Source organism: Stegodyphus dumicola, chromosome 8, assembly GCF_044657685.1.
Source record: "Stegodyphus dumicola isolate Sdum_Otavi_A_Nest chromosome 8, ASM4465768v1".
NCBI lineage: Eukaryota > Metazoa > Arthropoda > Arachnida > Araneae > Eresidae > Stegodyphus > Stegodyphus dumicola.
The window spans coordinates 188,130,786-188,153,335 of NC_140775.1; the positions used below are offsets into that span (position 1 = coordinate 188,130,786).

At 35.7% G+C, this 22,550-nt stretch overlaps 1 pseudogene; it reads left to right on the top strand.

Moving 5' to 3' along the window:
- Positions 1–4,199: 4,199 nt before the first annotated feature.
- Positions 4,200–4,763, top strand: LOC118186292 (histone-lysine N-methyltransferase SETMAR pseudogene; annotated as a pseudogene).
- Positions 4,764–22,550: the final 17,787 nt, after the last annotated feature.

The following is a 22,550-nucleotide window of genomic DNA, read 5'->3' on the forward strand; positions in this document are numbered from 1 at the left end:
GATGCAAAGGTCCACCCTCTCGCATACCGACGATGCGGTCTTGTTCGAACTCCGTTAGTTGGTGGCATGGAGCCCTCTGCTTTTGACGAGACATACCACTAATTAAACGTTCGCCGCAGACAGAGGACGACAAACGGATTTCAAAGAAACTTTACAGTTCTTTATATGGAAAGTAACCAAAAACGTTCATACCGTTTCAGATATGTCATTTGGAAGAGTAGACATAAAAATAGCCGCCCAACATAAAAATAGTCGCCAAACCTGGCGATGAAGTTGCTAGGATGGGAGTCCGGACATCGACCAAGAGTGTAAAAGCGCGTTGCATTGGTATTCCCTCAAAAGCACAGAGGAAGTTGACTCGGCCATTCAAATTCTCACTAATACGAGGGTTGGAACTTTAATAGTGGCAACTGTTTATTTTACAAGGAATACAAAAGTGATTCATGTCACCATGTTTTACAGTCCATCAATATAGTCGCCAGCATTGTGTACAACCCGTTTCCAATGATGAGGAAGTCGCATAATACCTGTAGCAGCGCCTGTTTTGTTGATAAATTGAATGGACCGGTCTACTGCCACAAGAATCTCAGGAATAGTTTGGAAGCGAGTGCCATGAAGTGGTTCCTTTACCTTAGGAATTAGTCATAGTCACAAGGGCTTAGATCTGGGGAGTATGGTGGATGGTAAAGCAATTCCCAGCCCCATCGCTTGAACAAATCAGTCACAGCTTGCGCTGCATGCGGCCGAGCATTGTCCTGCAAAATGAGAGGAGCGTTCTGCAGAAAGTGTCGCCGTTTTTTTCTCAAAGCTGGTCGGAGATTATGCTCCAAAAATGAGCAGTAATACTGCGCAGTGACGGTCTTTAGTGGGGGAACGGTATGCGTTAGGATGACACCATCACAGTCGTACACGAGAATCACCATAACTTTCACATTGCTGGGGTTCTGACAAAATTTCGAACGTCGGGGTGACCCGTGATGACGCCATTCGTTTGATTGGCGTTTCAGTTCTGGCTGGTACGATCGGGCCCAAGTCTCATCCAGCGTAATGATACGGCGTAAAAAAGCATCTCCTTCGCGCTCCAGGTGGGTTCGCAAGCCTCTTGAAGCCCTTGATGACACTGTCGTGCTGTACGACCTCTGGCACATTCAATTTTTATCCAACATCGTTGTTTTTGTTTTGAAAACATCCTGACAACACTTACTTTAAACCGCGAGCTAATACAAGGATTCGTTCTTCGCATCACTCCGCATGCGCGTGACGTAGGCAGGACGAGTCTTTTTGCTGAGAGGTAAGGTAGGTATGTAGTTTACGTGTGGTATACGCGATATTCTTTGTTTTTGTTGCGTAGCGTTTTTTCAGCTGTGTTGCCACTATTAAAGTTCCAACCCTCGTAATATCAAAAATACGTATGATTCTTCAACCACAGAACGCAAAAGCAATAAACAGAACCTGAAGCTCCCTCTGGAAATTAAAAATCAAATTTGAGAACGTAATCTCCTTAGATTATACATATTCACGTGAATGAACATTATACATATTCACGTGACCCAGCCTTAACATTATACATATTCATATTATATACATATTCATATTATATACATAGGCTTTTGAAAGCCTTAAATGTAATAAATATTAAGGCTTAAAAATTAAATCATTAAATAATATGTATATAATATGAATATGTGTACAGCCTTAAACATTATACATATTCACGTGACCCAGCTATTAAATCCGTAATCAACAAAATGAACAGAAAAATTAAACGTCTCATTGATGAACACAGAATTAAAACCTGAAATATTAAAATTGTCAATCTAAACTCAGAAGATGGTGCTTTTTGGAAAAACATACGTCCGCAAAAATCAAATAAAATGAAAAACATGCCCATTCAGAACGCCAATGAATTCCTCTACACAGATTAAGATAAGGCCAATGCATTTGCTGATCATTTTGAAAATCTGTTCGCACCTAATGATACCCCAGCTGATGGCAATTTCACCCAATTTGTAAACCATTCGGTTGAAAAATGGTCGATTCAGCCCACGGCAAACAATCTCCCAACTTTCAAAAATCCCAGCGAAATCCGTAACATCATTTCCAAACTACATAATAGGAAAGCACCGGGACATGACAATATATCAAACAAAATACCGAAAAATCTACCTAGAAAGTACATCTCCAAACTCTGCGGAATTTTGAATGCCTGCCTATTTCTAAACTATTTTCCGACGGCGTGGAAACATGCCATAATTACCTTGTTCCCCAAAACAGGAAGCACACCCTCCACGAAAGTTTGAATTTATAAACCGATAAGTTTACTCCCTTCGCTCGGAGAAATACTTGAACGTATTCTTTACATCCGATTGGACCCTGTTCTCAACGTACTGCCTAATCAGTAATTCGGATTCCGCAGGTGCCTCTCTACCACTATGCAACTAGTGAGGATTGTCGAGTTTCTCAGTTCTGCAATACACAAGCATCAAACCACTGCGTTCCTTATGCTGGACGTGGCCAAAGCTTTTGACCGCATAATGGAATAATGGACTTATTTTTATGGCATAATGGACTTATTTTTAAACTCACCACTCTCGATGTTGCCCGACAGTTAATATAGATGATCCATTCCTTTATCAGTCACAGAACGTTCACAATCAGACAAGGTCAACTTTAATCCACCCCAAGAAACATTGCTGCTGGCGTTCCTCAAGGATCTAATCTAGGGCCTTTGTTTTACTTAATTTATGCCATGGACTTCCCGATGTTGATAACAATACTAATTGCATCACCGCCTGCTACGCTGGCGACATTGATATTTTCTCTTCTTCACTCAACCCCACTCATGCAATAACTCGCATCCAGAGCCTGATGCATGAAATTGAACATTGGTGCTGTAAATGGAGAACTCGTATTAACGCAACTAAATCCAAACTCTTGCTCATAGGTCGTCACCGCAAGAAAAATAAGGATGTTGACATGACATTATTTAATGAAAAAGTGCGTAAAGTCACTCAGGCAACATATCTTGGAGTCAAATTCAACTCCACGCTCACCTGGAACCCTCATGTCACGACAGCCATAGGCAAAGCAACAGGTATGGCAAGAAAACAACATTATTATCTCAACATCCACGCTTGATCTCGCCAGTAAACGAAGGATCTATACCTCCATCTTACGCCTAATTCTTACTTATGCATCCCCAGCTTGGTGCGGCGCTTCAAAATCTGATTATATCAAACTTCAGACGCTTCAAAATAACTTAGAAACATAACGAGAGCTCCATGGTTCATTAGAAACACTGACCTACACAGAGACCTAAAACTAGATGACATCAAAACTTACATTGGGCAAATTAATAATAACTTTTATACCAAGGCCACCAACACTAACATTGTTAATTATGCAGATAATTTCAGGTACGATCTCCTGGAAGAAGACTTTAAGCTCCGCCCGTATGCTACTCATCTTTTTACATACAACATCAAAATAATTGGCATATTCCTTTCTACTATTTCAAATTAATTTTCTTACAGTTTCAATTCTCACAGGTATGGGCCTAATTTACTTCTAATTTCCTTTACTCACAGAGTTTCCACTCGAAGATCTTCATGCGAGGTTTGCCGTACCCAGGAATAATTGAAGTGCTGGTAAGAGCGCGATAGATATCGCGCTGAGGCCAGCCTAACTGACAATTATCAAAGTATTTCAAACATAATTCACACAGCGACTGATTGAAATGGACACGTGAAAGGCACTCATTCAAGGTTGTTTGCTGTATGATTTTAAATTGGGCCTGTGTCAGCAGGAGAATCAAGTCGCCCAATTGGCCAGTCCTTTGGGGGTGAGGCCGTTAACGGAAGAACCGCTAGGCAATGATTGCAGAAGTTCAGGTCAGGAGATATGTCTCTTAGGGATGCACCACGCAACGGTCGGCCACAAGCGCTGGACGACGAGGCCCTGAGAACAGACATAGAGAGTGAAGGTAGCTAAACATGTGATGAGCTTGCTGCATACTTCCAGGTGTTTAATGAAACGATCAGACTCCATTGGAAACATATAGGAAAGGCATACAAGCTGGGTAAGTGGGTAACCCACTTACTGTCCGATGCAAACAAGCAAGAGTGTGTCCCTCGTGTAGGTCATTCTTTACTTGTCACCGCAGTGCATCCATATTTGATCGAGTATTTACCAGCGATGAAATGTGGGTCCAGTATGACATACCCAGACGTTCCAGACATTGGTTGTCACCACGGGACCCTGTGCCTCACACTGCGAGACCTTCTCTCCACCCATGCAAGATCATGCTCTGTATCTGGTGGACTAGTCGCGAAGTGATGCACTGTAAGCACCTGCCAGTGGGTCAATCCATCACAGCAGATATGTACTGGCAGCAACTGGAACGTGCGCATCAGGAACTAACGCATAAAGAGCCAGCATTGGTTAGTCGTAAGAGTGTACTCTTCCATGACAATGCAAAGCCACATGTGGCTCGGGAGGCCAGGGACACCATCCAGCGACTGGGCTGGGAGCCACTACACCGTCCACCACACTCCCAAAACCTTGCGCCAACAGACTACCACCTATTCCATTCCCTGGACAACCCTCTTCGTGGGAAATCATTCAACAACCAGTCAGACCTCGAAAAGGCCCTTACGGACTTCTTTGTGTCCAAGACTCCCGACTTTTACCGCGATGTCATCGCACAGCTAGCCACTTGTTGGCAAAAGGTATTAGATGCCGATGGTGATTACTTTGGGTATTAGCAGTGATTATTACTTGTTCTAGGACTTTTTTTCCTGACTGCCCAAAACGGCAAGAACATTTTTGGTTACCTTGTACATGGAACAAGCGGCCCGTTCTCGTTCCACGCATGCGCAATCACTTTTTAATTCTAATCATTTGCCTGGCTTTCTTTAAATTTTCTATACGTTTGGTTCAGTTTGCGTAATTACTTCATTTTGTGTTAATTTTCACATGCATTATTGTAATTTAAAGTATCTGGTTTTAATATTCTTTCGCATTTCTCATGACCCGAAATTCGCACTGACACCACTGGCGTTTCGTTATTGGTGACTTTTGTAACTGTAAAATGCTGACGAGAAATATCAAAATTTCGCCATGTTTTCAAAACCTTTTAGTGAGATACAGATCGTGATTTAGTGAACAGAAGATATAATTTGATTTGGAAATTATTTCATTAATTTTGCTTAGCTAGGCGATATGAAACATTTTCGGGATTTAGCGATAGAAAAATTGTAAAATATTTTTTTTTTGGTCTACCATAATGGACGTATTTTGATAACACGATTTTTTATTTTTAATAAGAATTTATAAAATTAAGTTGTACTGTACCATAATCTATAATAACAGATATAACAATATATTTACAATATATTTATTTATATATGAACAATATAATTACAATATATTTATTTATATATGAACACAATAAATAAGTAAATAAATTCCGAGAATACCCGAACTCTCATATCGAAATTCTTTTAAAATTGACTTGTGCGCGTCATTTACATAGCACGTATATTGTGCTGCAAGTATTCAGTGGTAGACAGCGTAAATTGCGTAACTGCGATTTTCGAAGTAACTTTTCAAGAAAACGTTTGGGTATGTGTTACGAATTTGCGTTGTCATTTTTAGTCGTAACCGTTGCGAAATTGTACTCGTATTTCAGTCCCAAACTTTGTCTGAAAGTAAAAATCAACTTTCAAAAGATACGTTATCTCTTTGGAGATGAAATACAAATTTTGATTCGTTTGTTAAAAAGAGAAAAGCCATCTCACGTTACAAAAAAATTTAATTTAAATGAGACAACACTGAAAACCATTAAAATAATAATTTTTTTAAAAACTTTCAGAACGCATTCCTCTTTTTTGTACCGGTTGTTATTCTCGTTAGTCAGTTTCACATAATATAGCATTTTCTAGCTTTAGTTTATTCGATTAAAGCCATGGAGGTAGGAAGTAAGAAGGAGAGCTCCTAACCGGTTTTCCCCAATACAGGCTTTCAGGGATCCTTCGTGGCGACCAAAACATTCTGTGTCTTACCATTAAGTTCATTTGACACAATCGGATGCAAATATTTTGTAATTACGTCGTAAATATACACATAAATGTATATATTTTCTTTTTCTACAATATTTCAGAGTCCTGAGTATTTGTAAAGAATACACTTTTAAACATTATTTCATTCCGAATGGAATTAAATGCTGTACTGTACAGAAGAGTTTGCTCAGAACGGTTTCATTTGAATGAAATATTTTCACAAGTTTTCGTTAATTACATTAGAAAAAAAATTAAGGTAATTCGATTTTATTCGGTTAAGGTACAAAAATTAAGATCAAAGTTTATTGTATTATTAATATTAAAATTATGCATTATTTCTTTTCTATTTATAGAGCTTCTTCCTAAAATACTTTCTTAAATATGACATGATTTTTTGGCTTCTGAGGCATCTTTTAAATCTCAAAAATGTAAGTCAAACATTCTTTTCCTCAAAAAAAAAAAAAAAAAAAAAAAAAAAAAAACCCTATAAAACTGCTTTAAAATGAATTCTGAAGAGAATTTTTCGTGGCATCTGTACGAAACGTGCGTACGTACATATCTCGCATAACTCAAAAACGAGTAACCTCAGAACGTTGAAATTTTGTATATAGGACTGCTATAACATGTAGATGTGCACCTCGTATTTTGGTTGCAATCGGCGGCACCAAACGTATTTAAATATATTTATATATATTGTTGCGTGCGTAAGGGTTCGTTATGAAATGGATACACAAGTCCGATGAAAAATGAACATAAATTTATTATTATCACAACAAAAATGCCTATATTTTCTCAAATTATCATGCAGTATTACAATATCTCACAGTAGTTATCTTTTAACTACTCAAATGTCCAATAGAACGTAATTCAAAACAGCTAAAGAAAGCTAATCCGCGAATTCGCTACAATCAACAAGAGCACTTTTCTAAACAAACAACAAACTAAGCAACTACTACGAACTGAGAGGTTTCCCTCCTTTTATAAGATTTTTAAATCGCGTGCGAGAATTTTCTGATACTTTCTCGAAATCAAAGAGAGATATTTATTTATTTAATGTTAAATGCACGTGCTCTTGTATTTTTAATTTTCCGGCTTAGCTTTCTTCTTTTAATATTCGTCACGCGCTTCACTACGCGCGAAATGAAACCATTTAATTTATAATTGAATTAACGTTAGCTTTTTAATTACCAAATTCGTAACAATATTAAGAAATTTCATAAACCTTATTAAAGTTGCAGAAGCGTATGCTACGTTCACGAAATAGCTAATCTTTACAACATACTTCGAATTTCTTTGTTCAGTGCTTATGAATTTATAGTAGCATTCTCTATTTAATTTACTAATCTAACCATTTTATTACAGTGTAAGATAAACTACACAAAGAGCTTTTGTTTTAATACTAGTATAAATAACAAATATATCTTGCTTCAACAATAATTTCTGCATTTTAAGCAAACGCATTGAAAAGTTACGAAGATGTAAATGTCGTACAAAAAAATCACACTGCCTGAGACGTACCCGAGAAAGGGTTGAGTTATTTCAAATTATATTCATACAGGAAAAAGAAAATTAAAGAATTACTGTCAACGTCGATGACAAAGAGCATATTGTTTCAAAGATTCTCGATTACTCCTAACCGTAATTAGAGTTGTAAATTGGAGACACGGAGTTCTGACAATGTAAACACGTATAACAATTGCCTATTCTCCACTGTTCCTGGATAAGTTAAACGATGATTTTATTATTCGATACCATTCTACGATGATAATCATCGTTATGGCATAACATAGCCCTGATCCGATATGATAAATGCTAAGTGGTGTTTCCGTAATATTGTTGACTACGTTTTGTTTTGCTGTGTATTTACTAAAACTGCACTAGTTTCGAGAAGTCTTTTAGAGGAAATGTAAATGTCATTTATTTATAGAACTGGAATATTGCATTGTAATATTTACAGGAACTCAACGATTTTTATGCTTTCAGTATACTTATGACATATAAAATAGCTTTTACTTGGGGAATTTTACCATGCATCTGCATAGATTATGAAGAGGTTATGAATAATTAATTGATTATTCGAATATAAATAAATATAAATTTTGCGAAACATGAATTTGTCGGTTATTATATTGGGAAGAAATGTAAATTTTGCTTACGACATTTACTTATTCCATTTTAATTTTTTTTGTAAAGAAAAATAATTATGCGTTTTTTTTAGCCTGAAAAAGGCGATTAATCTCGAAACGGGATTTTACGTCAGTTCACTTAAACGGCGTGTCACGTTTCGAATTATTACCACCAAATACTATCGCCCTATGTTAGTTCTAATGAAATTAAACAATGAAGAACATAAATGTGTATGTATATGTTACCGTGAAAGACCGAAATTGGAGAATGTCGACTTTCACGGGAGAATGTCAACATTTACCAAATACGTCGGTGAAAGATCGAATATTGCATTACATTCTTGTACATTCGGACCCTCACCGCTGTATCTCGACAATCACAGATATGCTCTGGTGTAGGTCGAAAAGAGAGGTCATAAAGTGTCATAATAGTTTAAGTTGTTGCAATAAATAAGATTTGAATCACATAATTTAGCAAGTATTTTATAACTATTATTTTATTTTCTCATTTAGAACGTACTGTATAATTAAGCAAGTTTTTAATTTCTATTATTTTCCTTTCTCATTTTAAATGTACTGTGCGTTTTAAGTTCTTTTATTCTTAAGTTCTTATTTTAAGTTTGAAGTCTGAGTTTCGCGACTGAATTACGGAGAAGAAAATATAATATTCTTATATGTTCAACATTCACCATTAGTACATGGTGAATGTCGACATTGATCGGTGTAATTCAGAAATAAGAGTATTTGGGAAAATATTTCGGACATACACCAAACAACTATGTGAATTAAGAAGTCAAACAACAAAAATCAGCGTTAATTTTCAAAATTTTCACAGGGCTAGTTTCGATGGTTTTACCGAACCACCATCCTCACCTGCAAAACCGCAAACTCAGCATTTTGCGGTTTTGCAGCTGAGGATGGTGGCTCGGTAAAACCATCGAAACTAGTCCTGTGAAAATTTTGAAAAATTAACGCTAATTTTTGTTGTTTGACTTCTGAATTAGTACTTATTCTGCGTGTTATTGTGTCTTAACTATGTGAATGTTGACATTCACCGGTGAAAGTCGACATTCTCCAGATTTCGGTGTTTCATCGTAACATATAGACGCATATATATTCCTCGCTTAGTGAAAAAAGTCGGTACTTCTAAAGCCCTTAAATTCTGAAAAACGCAGTCCTCCATCCGAACATGTGCACTTGGAAGGACGAATTTTGAATTTCGAATTTGTTTTACTATGTATTTCTTAAACCTTTAACACATTTTTGAGTAATAAACTCAAAGATTTGAAAGCGAGCAGTGGCAACATTCTCCGAAATAAAACATTTTTATCTCTAGCGAGCGGGACTGTTGCCATTCAGAAAGATGTAAGATATTTATTTTTTAGTTTTAATTAACAAACTGTTTTTTAAATATTTTGTGATTTTGCAACTGAATTGAATTTTACGGGGCGTAAGGGTGAAATATGGTATATTTAATAAAATTTAAGCCATAAAAAGTGACTAATAAAAGGATAAAAAGACTTTTTTTTTTTGTTAGCCATGATACTAAAGCACTGAATATTGATATGGTGAACTGGGAAAACACTGAAACGGTAAAAAGTTAGAAACGTTGTAGAGTCATTAGGTTAATTGGAAGCAGAAAAGATGAAAAATATGCAACCGCCTTCTCCGGGAATCGAACCACGGACCTCTGGAATACCGCCCCAGCGTGCTACTGTTTGCTACACTACGAAGGCACGCTAGGAAAGGCACGCTAGGGACCTTATATACTCCCCTTTTTAAAAGGCGACTAGGCGACTCCCCTAAACCCTAGTCGCCTTTTAACCCTTAGCCAAATCCTGGGTGCGGAGAATCATCATCCACAACCCTTTTAGTTCGGGCGCCACTTATAAAGTCATTAGGTTGATTGGAAGCAGAAAAGATGAAAAATATGCAACCGCCTTCGCCGGGAATCGAACCACGGACCTTTGGAATACCGGCACAGCGTGCTACCGTTACACTACGAAGGCACGCTAGAGAAGTGGGAGAAATACCTTATAACGTATGCTGCTATGCAACCTTTAAAAATTTTGTGATTTATTGAACTGTATGCGTCATGTGTGCGGAGAAAACGATGCTTAGTGATGAAACTAAAAAGACAGAAAAGGGGGTGTTAACAGGAGTGATCACAATGGTAAACTGTGAGCTCAACGAGTGCGTGAAAAACCTGAACGAACCGTTTCGGGCGACCGTTAAAATCTGAAACCTTTCAGTTTTTTTTTTTTTCGTTTCGTTTTTAATTTAGTTTGTTGTTTAAAGTATGGTTTCTGCAACGATTTTTAGAGTTGTTGTTAACTTTATTTGTTGGAAACTTAACTTTATAAGCTAAAATAAAGCCGATGAAATTCATGGCGGCAAGGAGTACAAGATTAACTCTTGTCGTTGGCGAGAGCCTTGGGCACCAAATAGGGGACAGTACGATTTTCCCAGCTCAACCCACATTTTGAGAAAGACAACCCCAATGAATCCGAGGATCTCCCAACCCTCTTCACCTAACATCAATCCATGGAGGTAGGAAGTTAGATGGAGTGGCCGTAAACCGATTTCCCCGTATCCTGCTTTGAAGCACTGGCGATGCCTTCTTTGATGACCAAAACATTGGGTAATTTACCAATGATTTCAATGGGTTTTGACACGATCGGATGTAAATATTTTGTAATTACGCCGTAAATATGCATATAAATGTATATATTTTCTTTTTCTAGAATACTTCAGAGTCCTAAGTGTATGAAAAGAATACATTTTTAAACAACATTTCATTCTGAACGAAATTAAGTGCTATACTTTTCACAGAACTGTTTGCTCAGAATGGTTTAATTTGAAATATTTTTACAAGTTTTCGTTATTTACATTAGGAAAAAAAAATAAGGTAATTCGATTTGATTCGGTTAAGGATTACAAAAATTAAGATCAAAGTTTATTGTTTTATTAAAATTATGCATTATTTCTTTTCTATTTATAGAGCTTCTTCCTAAAATATTTTCTCAAATATGACATGATTTTTTAGCTTCTAAGGCATCTTTTTAATCGAAAATTATAAGTCAATTTATAATTAATGCTCTATTCGGTCCATTTCAAATTAGATAACCATATATTTTAATAGCGAAATACTTTAAATAGTACTTAACTTTCTCTGAATATTTCTGAAAGGGAATAACATAAGGATTATTTTTTAAATATTATTTAAAACTTGTAACTGACGTATTATAAAATGTAAATAGAATAATTCTTTTAATTATACTTATTAGATTTTTTACCCTTAATTTCAACAATACATATTCCAAAACTCTTCTTTATTACTTACTTAAGTACGCATCTCATAGAAATTGCTTTACAATACCATTTAACAGATTGCTTTCCAGTACGAAAAATTCTTGCTTAAGTAGTTTTATAACGTATTTGTCAACAGGATGTCAATTTATGTTTACAATTCAATGTTAAGGTTATTATATATTTAGATAATATTTATAATCATTATAAATTTAGACACATTTAATAATTAGATTTCTTCACAGTAACTTTCACAGTTATTTATGAATGAATAAATCGTTCATTTCAAGTACATTTATAAATAATTTAATAAATATTTACGTATTTTGTTAAAGGCAGATACATGCGTTTTGGAAGCCCATGCATAAATACCCATACATATTTCATATTTTTTATTTCCGGCATATGGAAATCTTTAATTTCTGTGCATTCACTATATTTTTCGAGTTAAGTAATTTACACTAATTTTAAAAAGTACATGTTACATTAATATGTGGATGTGAAAAAAATTAATTTTATTAACAACATTTTGGCGTCTGGAGCATAAAATAAAAGTAGCGAATACTGTATTAAGGGTATCAAAAAATGTATACAATTTTAAAGGTACGGTGAGGTATTTTTCATTCTTTAAGCATAACGTTTTTGCTGAAAATCGATATTTTTATAGTTCAACAGCTTAGAATTTTATGAAACAAATTCATAATCAAAATCACTACTGGTAGTTATCGAAAAATAACCAAGATGTGATTTTTGCGTAAATGTCGCTAAACTATACAAATTACTATTATCCGTTATACTAGGAATGTTTCTTTTATGCGGAAGTGTCCAGTTTTTCGATTTGTATGGAACTGTCGTATGTCGAAAGTCGAAATACTGTCAGAACGTTGTCAAGCGAGCTTCTGAATGTAAACAAAAAACACCCCACCTGGTGACCGAAGCTTCGGAGCAGTGCTTCACTTCTAATGCCGATGTGGCCACCCCTTCCTTTCTTACCTCCACGCATCAATCCACACGAGAGGATTTTCGGCTCATCATATATAACATCCATGCCTACTAATATCGAGCCAGTTTCCCTTAGAACGTCCTCCATGAAGGCATCCCTCCCTTTAGGCGGATAGTCCTCGTGTGCTTTGCCATAATTGAATAATCCAATCTAATTATTAAACAATATAAAAGCTGTAAAAACAACACATCTTTCACTGTGTGACAAGAATTTGCTGATAAAATGCCTACATGGGAAGACTCAGAACAATAATGAGTGTTTTAGTAAAGTTTTGGGGACTATTTTACTTAGAGAAATTTTTGTCCAACGAAAATATTACTTTTAGGTGTACATCTTGCTGTATTATTAGTTAATCCAGGATATTTAGGACACCTGTTTTCAGGTATCTAGAAATAGAAATTAATCCCATGATGTTTGAAAGCTACATGGGAACAGACAAACAGCGAATTCAGAAATCGAAACGCCAATCTCTACAAGCAACAATGTTATGCAGAAAAAAGCTAAAAGTTAAAAGAAAGTCAAAACTAATTAAAAATGAAGCAAAGGAGGTCCTAACATACAAATATGGCGAGTTTTAAAAATCTAAAGTGGCTACAAAATTTTTTGTGCTGTATTAAAATCTTTAAATGCATTTTCTGAGAAACTGTGTTTTTCGTTACTTTTGAGTGCGATTACGTTAATTTCTCAAACTGTATTCAGAATATTGAAATGAAATTTTGCCAGAATGTTTTATTCATCTTAGCTGTCTTCTGTAGGAAAATCTGATCTCTTTGTATTTATTTATTGATTTTATTGACAGTATTTTGAAGAGAAGTGGATATTTTTGTTTTAATTTTGAGTTTTTGTACCAAGTTTGCAATATTTCAAAACATTTTATAAGTACAGCAAATCTTTTGCTATAGAACACAGGTAAGTAATATTATTTTTATGTTGTGTAAATATTATTGAAGTGTATCTATTAGAATCTATTATAGGAGATGTGGCGTAAATGCAAATTTTCACTAAAATGTTTCTAAATATTGCCTATATTTAAAAAATTAATGAAAATTTCCGTAAAATTCCATTTAAATTCATTGTCTTATATCCCATCTTACTCAAAAACGTGTGTTCAATTAAAAGTTTATGTAAAGTAAACAATAACTTAATTACTCAACTTATGCTTTAAAACACGTTTATCTGACTGTAGATTCCTTTGGATATTTCAAGTAGGAGACTTGAAAAATACGCATTCACTCGCTGGGAGTGGAACCCCGACCCCTCGAATACTTACCGCTTATGCATCCAGTTATACCACAAATACATGTGGAAAGGAGAGCGAAAACATCTAATATACTCTCGCTTTTCAAGGACGACTGGGGATTACGGGATCCAAATCGCCAAATCCTGGCGGCAATGAATTACAGACATCCACACCAACGTTTAGTTTGGCGGCGCTTGAGTCATTTTTAGTCCAAAGGGGCTTCATGTTTGAAGGCCTATTGTTTTCGTTTTGCGATTTTGCGTTGAATCACTATAAATGACTGTTTCACTTTTCAAACTGTTGCCACCAAATGGCAGATTCCTGCATTATATTTGAAGAAATTAAATAATGAAGAATCTGCATATATGTATGTATATTTCTCCAATTGTGATAAAACAACCGTACCTAGAGCCATGGAATTTTGAATGACGTAATCCTACTGCGAATATGGGCATGTGGAAGCCCAAATTTTAAATTTGGAATTTGTTTTATTATCGATTACATATTTTGTAAAACTTGAACGAATTTTTAATTAACAAACTCAATGATTTCAAAGCGATTAATGGCAACGTTGTACAGGGAAAAAAATTATCTTCAGCGTGCGAGACTCTGCATCCGAAATTCTAAAGATATGCTCAATTTAAAGCTATTTTGCAATATTGCTCTTGAACTGAATTTTTATGTTCGAAGAAAGTGATATTTAATAAATAAAGGTAACAGTTAAAAAAATGTTAAAAAATGCATCTTTGGACATAATTTAAAATCTGAAACCTTTCAGATTTTTTTTGGGAGGGGGAGAAAACGTGATGAATGTGCAATGACCTCTCCAAGACTCTAACCTTGGACCACTGGAATACGAGTGGAATATGCTTCCAATTACACCATGCGGAATGGAGATGGTGATGATCATATGATATTTTCTAAAAATTAACATCAGAATCCATCAGTTCCCAGAATGCAAATCATAATAATAAACCTTCTAGTATCGCATGAATTGTGTTATTAGAATCTTAAAATTCACGCTTTTAAATATGTAAAAATTGCATCTGTCTTCCAAAATAAACATTTTAAAACTTAGGATTCCATTTTAATTTGCTTTACATCACTTTTCCAACCACATTTTCAAAACAAACAATAATTAAATTAAACATTTTGATATTTTTTAATGTTTTCAGACAAAGATTTTTTTTTAGCAGTTCGCTTAAAATTTGTGAATAAACATGTCAAATGAGCAAAGAGATTAACTAAAAATTTGAAATTATGTATATAACTGTAAGTAGTAATAATTTCATTTCTCCCTCCTCCTTAGCATGCCTTCGTTGTGTAGTGTTTAATAGACATGGCGCCTATTCGAGAGGTCCGTGGTTCGAGTCCCGTGCGTGGTTAGGTTTATCTGCCTAAGGAGAGGGATGCCTTTGTTGACGACTTTCTAAGAGAAACTGGCTCGTACACACGTTACGCATGGGGAAAACCAAGAAAAAACCCATGCAGCCAGCCCGTTCGCGGGATTCGAACCTCGGACCGAACTACCAGTGTTCAGCGACTTTACCGCTCGGCCGCTGGTGGGGCCCCCCGTGCGTGGAAATCACACCTCTATCCACAGTGTTTACACGATAATACGCTTTTAGAAATATACGCAAGCGACTTAATATAAAAATTTAGACGAGCCTGTGCATGAGCTTGAAATATAATTGTTAAAATGGTGTAGTCCTGAACAGTTTAAACTAGAATGGAGATATCTATTAGTTCGGCAAGAATAGCTGATCTACATTTTTAAATGACACCATTTTGATTGTTTATTATTCTTTTCAAACTTTGTTTTCGGATTTTTCGGAAGGGAATTTAGCACGCATACATTGTGAATGCTTCGTTTGTTTACACAAATTGTATGTAAAAGCTTCCTTTGATATTGATATCTTAAAGCATTTGTTCAAGTGGCAGGGAAACATTTTGAGTAGTTTGAAAACTTTCAAGTAAGAGATAAAGCTATTCTTTTCTCTAATCTTATCTTTGCACTTGATCAAAGTATAATATCTTTTTGACATATAAATTTGAAACCAGTAAAATACAACTGGTATATAAACGATCTCGTCACTCCCCTCATTTTGATTGTTTTGCTCATTTTCGCCAACATGTTTCTGCAAAAATATGTGTGGGTACATAAATGTATTATAAGTTTTTTCCCCAAATTATACGTACATTTCGGATCTATAACATCGTTAGACATTTCAGTAAAATTAAATGATAGGAATTCTCTGATTATGGTTGAATGTACAGCATCTATGAAGTTTTAGGAATTTTGTTTAAATATTTCCCGCAGACCAATCAAACAGTATTTATTAGAATCTATTACCCTGACATCTGAACTTACGTTTCCCAGCCTATCGTCTTCTAGTTGAAATAATTTTCAATACAGTTTGTAGAATTCCTCACTTTGTAATTCTAAGTTAATGTTGGAAGTGAAGAATCTAAGAACAGATAAGCGAATAATCGCTTAAGTTTCGTGACAAGAAACAACAAGATAGAAGGGTAACTAACACTTTATTATTCCAATAAGATTTAACAAAACTCCGCCTGGGAGTGTACAAACAAAGCCGACACTTGGGCTTGAACTTAAGAGACTAAGAATTAAACTAAAACTAAGATTAACTAAAGAAATATAGCCGAAGCAATCAAGGTTCAAATCGAGTTGGCCCCTTAACTTATTTGACTACGATGCTTAGCAAGGGCCTGAGTACGGCCGAGCGTAATAACGGCTTTGAGAGAGAGTGTGGCCAAAAAGGCAGACGCGCGTAAATCAGAAACTTTGATTCTCTCTGACTCAGTAAGTAACTGCGTGATTTAAATACCGCTCCTCCTCATTAAATATTCAGCAAGATTCCAAAACTACGTTCTGGCCGGAAGTAGTAAGTTGAAGTTAAGAATTTGACACGAAAGGAACTTAAAATTTAACTGTTAATAAAATTAACATAATCCTTACAAGTTAATTTTTCGCTTAATAATCCAGTGAACATCTACTAACACAAATTTGAAAGCTGTACTATGCCCACCAGCGGTAAAGTCGCCGAACACTTGTAGTTCAGTCGTAGTTTCGAATCCCGCGAATAGGCTGACTGCCTATGCGTTTTTCTGGTTTTTCCCATGAATATATACACTGACTACCAATAAGTATTTGAACACCTGTGATAGAAAAGAAAAACTAACTTTATTCAAAATCAATAGTTGGTAGAACCTCCACGAGAGGTAATTACAGCGTGGACCTTCCGGGGCATAGTTCCCACAAGTCTTTGTATGACAGCTAGTGGCATTTTCTTCCACTCGGCTTGGAGAAGACATAGAAATTCCTTCACCGATTTTGCACGGGTAGTGAACTCCTGAATTCGGCGATGCAACTCGTCCCAGAGGTTCTCGATAGGGTTCAGATCTGGACTCTGGGCAGGCCAGTCCATTCGATGAACTCCATTGGCACCATACCAAGCCTTGGTTAACGTCAAACATGACAACTGGCATTGTCGTCCTGAAAGTAACTGGGGTCCAACCCGTAAAACTGCCACAACGTAGGAAGCACATTGTCATCCGAAATAGTGCAGTAGACATCGGAGTTGAGCTTACCATGAATGGGGACTAAGGGTCCGAGCCCATACCAGGAGAAACACCCCCAGACCATAATTCCACCTCCGCCGAACTTGACTGTTGGCACAATGCATTCTGGCAGGAGACGTTCTCCAGGTAGACGCCAGACCCAGACCCTGCCATCCGAACGGTAAAGGGTGAACCTTGATTCGTCACTCCAAAGAACCCGTTTCCACTGATCTACGGTCCAATTTCGATGTGCTTTGCACCACATTAACCGAGCAGCGCGGTTAGACTTTGTGATCAAAGGCTTACGGGGGCAGCAGCACGACCATGAAAACCAAGCAAATGTGCTTCGTTACGGATGGTATTCATTGAAACAATACTCCCGGATGCCTGTTGAAACTCCTCACGCGGATGATTGCCATCGGTTGGATGCGGTTCTTCCGAATTTCTCTGGACAGCACTCGTCGGTCTCTATCTCCCAGTTTTGTTTGTCTGCCGACTCGGAGTACTTTCCGACAATCACCGCTCACCTTCCACTTCTTAATCACATAGGCCACTGTCGATTTTGGGTACTTCAGATCACTAGATATGTCCCTTAAGGGGACTCATACACCTTATAACCCATAAGATGTTCGAATAGGTGGCTGTTGCAAGAATTGGAATAACTTATTTATTTCAAAAGCAATTACTACCAACTTTTTACAGCTGACTACATAATATACCTGCTTTCTGAAATAGCAATCAGAAAGTTTGTGTTGCCACAAATATTTTTATAATTTAATCCGCTTTGTTACACCATTTTACGTCATGTTTCCAACTTGCGCGCACAGTTTAAAACATTCTGTTTCATAATTTAGTTCCATATTTAATATGTAGCTTTTATAACATTTGGAAACTACTGTGAACCTAAAATTCTAAAAATTCCATGTTAAATTTTTATTTAATTTTGAGTTGAGTTTAAAAAATGTATTTTATTAACAAAATTTGTAATGTTTTCGTCCATAAAATTTTTCAATATTAAAATATTCAACAGATTGTTGGTTCAGTTAGAAAATAGTGCCCATATAAAGAATTCCATCAAATTTCAAGGATGTACCATTAGCCATTTTTAAAATATCATGCGCGCAAGGTGGAAACATGGCGAAATATTTTGTCACAACGAGGATTAAATTAAAAAATACTTTTGGCAACACAAACTTTCTGGTTACTAGTTTCCAAAGCAGCTATATTATGTAGTCAGCTGTAAAAAGTTGGAAGTAGTTGCTTTTAAAATAAATAAAATATCTCAATTCTTCCAACAGTCACATATTCGAAGATCATGAGGGGTTTAAGCTGTATGAGTCCCCTTAAGGATCGGCCACATTTGTGATACCCGATAATTATACCTTTCTCGAAATCAGAGAGCTCCGAACTGCGAGGCATCTTGCATGCGACTAAAGCCGATGCTGTTTCCTACACGATATAAACCGGCGGAGTCTTTGACGTACCTTAAGACAGCAGATATCGTCATTTGCATAGGTGTCCAAATAATTATTGGTAGTCAGTGTACGAACTGTATACGAACCAGTTTTCCCTCGAAACGTCCTCCACGGAGGCGTACCTCTCCTTAGGCAGATAGCCCACCAGCGGCCGAGCGGTAAAGTCACTGAACACTGGTAGTCGGTTCGAGGTTCGAATTCTGCGAACGGGCTGGCTGCATGGGCGTTTCCGTGGTTTTCCTCATGTGTAACGTGTATACGAGGCAGTGTTCCTTAGAAAGTCCTCCACGAAGGCATTCCTCCCCTTAAGTAGATAGTCCTCGAGGCTTTGCCATAATCACACACACACACACCCATAGGCAGATAACCGTCGAGGCTTCGCCGTAATTACATAAACGAAAACAAACCATCAAAAAACAGGCAAAGAAACGAATAATGCTGTGCTGTAAAGCGAATGAAACACCGACATTTCTCAAATGAAAAAGAAGAAAGAACATCTGAAAGCATTCCGATTTTAATGTCTAACTATAGGATTTGTTAAGGTATTCTGTGCAATCGCCGAGCTTCGCAGGTTATCAATATGACCTTCGACTGCCTCCTGTTAACGCAATTTTTTTAGTCCTTTTAGCTTTACTATTAAACATCGTTTTTTTTTTTTTTTTGCACTTGCGCTACATAAAATTGAAGACCAAAATCACAAAATATTTAAAAACGACAAATCTTTAGAATTCCTGGTAGAGCATCATGAGTTTACGTACATTTTTTTTAATAATCGCTGTATTTTTTCTTTAAAAATTAAAAAAGGATATAATGATTTTAATGAGCCAAAGTTGTGTCATTTCTTGAAAAGAACTTAATATTTTTAATTAGGTAGATAAAGATTTAAATGCATTTTTGTTTAAATCAGTCAAATTAAAAAGCAGAAAAAAAATTTCTAAACCTGCGTTTGTTGCTTTTTAGTCACATGATTTGTTACTCAGTAACAGATATAAATTAAGTTTAATATTTTACGTCGTACGTACTCAATGGCCTCACGTTGGGAGTTTGAAATAATAAGTAATCTCTGCCTGAGGCAGTGGCAACACATTTGTTTCAGATAGCCGAATTGGTGTATTAAAATTGAAAGGTAAACATTTTATATTTTACCGAGTGGCAACAGCCTGGCGCCTCGGAGATAAAAAATTTTTATTTCGAGCAGTGTTGCTACTTCTCACTTTCAAATGACTAAGTTTGTTAAACAAAATTTTATTAAATTTGTATAAGATATAGAAACAATATAAAACCAAATTCGAAATTCAAAATTTGGGTTTCGAGGTGCCCATATTCGAATGGAGAACTATTTGTATTAAAATTTCATTGCTACGATACAAGACAGATCAAGCATACAGACAGATTCTTCATTTTTAGCCCAAATGGCGTTAGCTACGAAGAATTTCAGTATCAAAACAAGATTTCGCGTTCAATCATTGTACGAAGTAAAAAGGAAGTATTGTAATCGCGAAAAGTTTCAGGCTGCATATTGCAACGAAAATATCCATTTCGACCGCTATCGAAAGAAATTTAGCGATGTTTTTGCGTGATATCTATACATAAAGAGAGAATAAAAGACACTTTTCCTCCACATAAATTATACAACTGCTTAAAATGAATTCTGAAGAGAATTTTTCGTGGCGTCTGTACGAACGTTACGTACGTATCTCACATATCTCAAAAACGAGTAGATCCAGAACGTTGAAATTTTGTATATAGGACTGCTATAACATGTAGATGTGCACCTCGTATTTTGGTGGCAATCGGCCGCACCAAACGTATATAAATGTATTTATAGATATATCCACTCTGTTACCGGCTCAGTGGTCTCAGTTTCTTTACTCTTATAGGTTTGTAAATTGTACATTTTTTGCTTTAAAAATGATTGAATTATGTTGCTCTTATCTTCCTGTTAAGGTTTTTATGCCTTTAGTAAATATGTATGCAATATTTTTAGAATTGTCAACAATTTTAAAGTTGTTTAAGTGCCGCTAAGCCTAATAATGTTTTTGATGGCGGCCATTGCTTATTTACATCTGAAACAGCAGAATAGTGGATTTGTTGCCAATCTAGAGAAACTTTGCTTCGCAACAACAAAGATAACGCCTTCATTTATTATTGCGAATTAAATCATGCTTAATCCTTTCTGGAATTTTGTCGAGGAAATAAGCGTTTGAGATTTACTTCGTAATTTTTAATACAGATATTTTGAGTTTTTATGTATTTTTGCCTTGTCACGAAGTGAGAATTGAATTAATTGAATGAGAAGTACTCAATCGTCTGTAAAAAACTGTTTCTTTTTTGTTTTGTTTGCTTAATTTCTTTTACACATCGTTGTAGCTTCTTTATAGTATTTGAATAGAACATGTGGCAACGATTAGATAATTCTTTAAATGATATAAATTTTTTGCATTCTCAGTTATAATATGAACGAAATATAATACTGTTAAGTGAATGTAGCGCCAGAGAGAATAGAAACAAATAGAGTGAATTTTAAAGCATGCATTTATTCTATTGTGGTTTATGCGCTGCCGGCGAAGTAGATTTAATTCAATCGAATAAGTTTAAATGAAATGCAAGAAAAATGCGTATAATTTAATATTCCGTACAAGGAAGCCATGTGGTGTACACATCAGACTTTTTTACAATATAAAAGAAGTAATAGATGCTATAGAAAAAAATTGATCGCATAGCAAATTATTTATTTTAATTAGCATTTATTATGAAATGGAAAAACTGGCATTAGTTTTTTCTAAGAAACAGTATAGCTTCGGCAAGATTTTCTTTGTTGGAGGGCCATAGATCCAATTTGATAAACTTCAGAGCCGAGATGAGTCTTTCCACATTAACTTGAGTAGGAGGAAGAACTGTTACTGTTCGGTCTTACTTCTTTTAACTTTTCAGGGTAGATTTTCATAAGTTCTAGAAGAGGTGTCTTGCAAGCGCAATCATATTTCTCTATTTCTACGAAGGCCATGCAGAAATCGTGTTTGTGTTTCTTCATTTTTATATCTAAAGACTTTTGTTTTTTATTTTCACTCACTTTGCCTTAGCCTTTTCAAATATTATCCAAAAATATTTCTCAAAATCTAATTCATCTATGGAAAAAGGATGATAGAGACTCAATTGCAATGTCTGCAGTTTGACTGTCCTGATTCGAATTCTCCAATTGTTCTGAGAATAATTTCGTTCTTAATGAAAGTTCATAGATGACTTTCTTCGCCTTTTTAATTTGTTCGTCATCCAAGAAAATTCGATGTTTCTTATCTCCATATATTGAACCCGGCAAGATGTCATTGTCTAGCAAACTAGTTTCGCTTTTCTTCATTGAAGAAATGATTCCTTTTGAAATAAGCCCTCCATTTGAGAAGGAACAAACATTCCATTCTCGCTTCCTGTCAATTGTTCAGATTGCAGCTTTTTTGTGGCTATATACGGTATAGATGAAAGAGTTTCCATTTCTGCAAGATCATTCCACAGTCTTTCTGTTAGTAAAACATTAGTGTTATCTATATCTTCTAAAAACGTTCTTAATTCTAAAAACCTCTTTATCATCAAATATGTACTTTCTTATTGCATTGCTTGATCAGTAATTCCTCCTTTTCTTGCTCGCTTTCTAAGAATGGCATCAATCTTAGGAGTTCTTGCTGCTATTGCTGCTTACCTAAATTTACCAATGAGATTTGTAACTAAATGAAGTAACTAAATGAATCCGTTTAATCACTA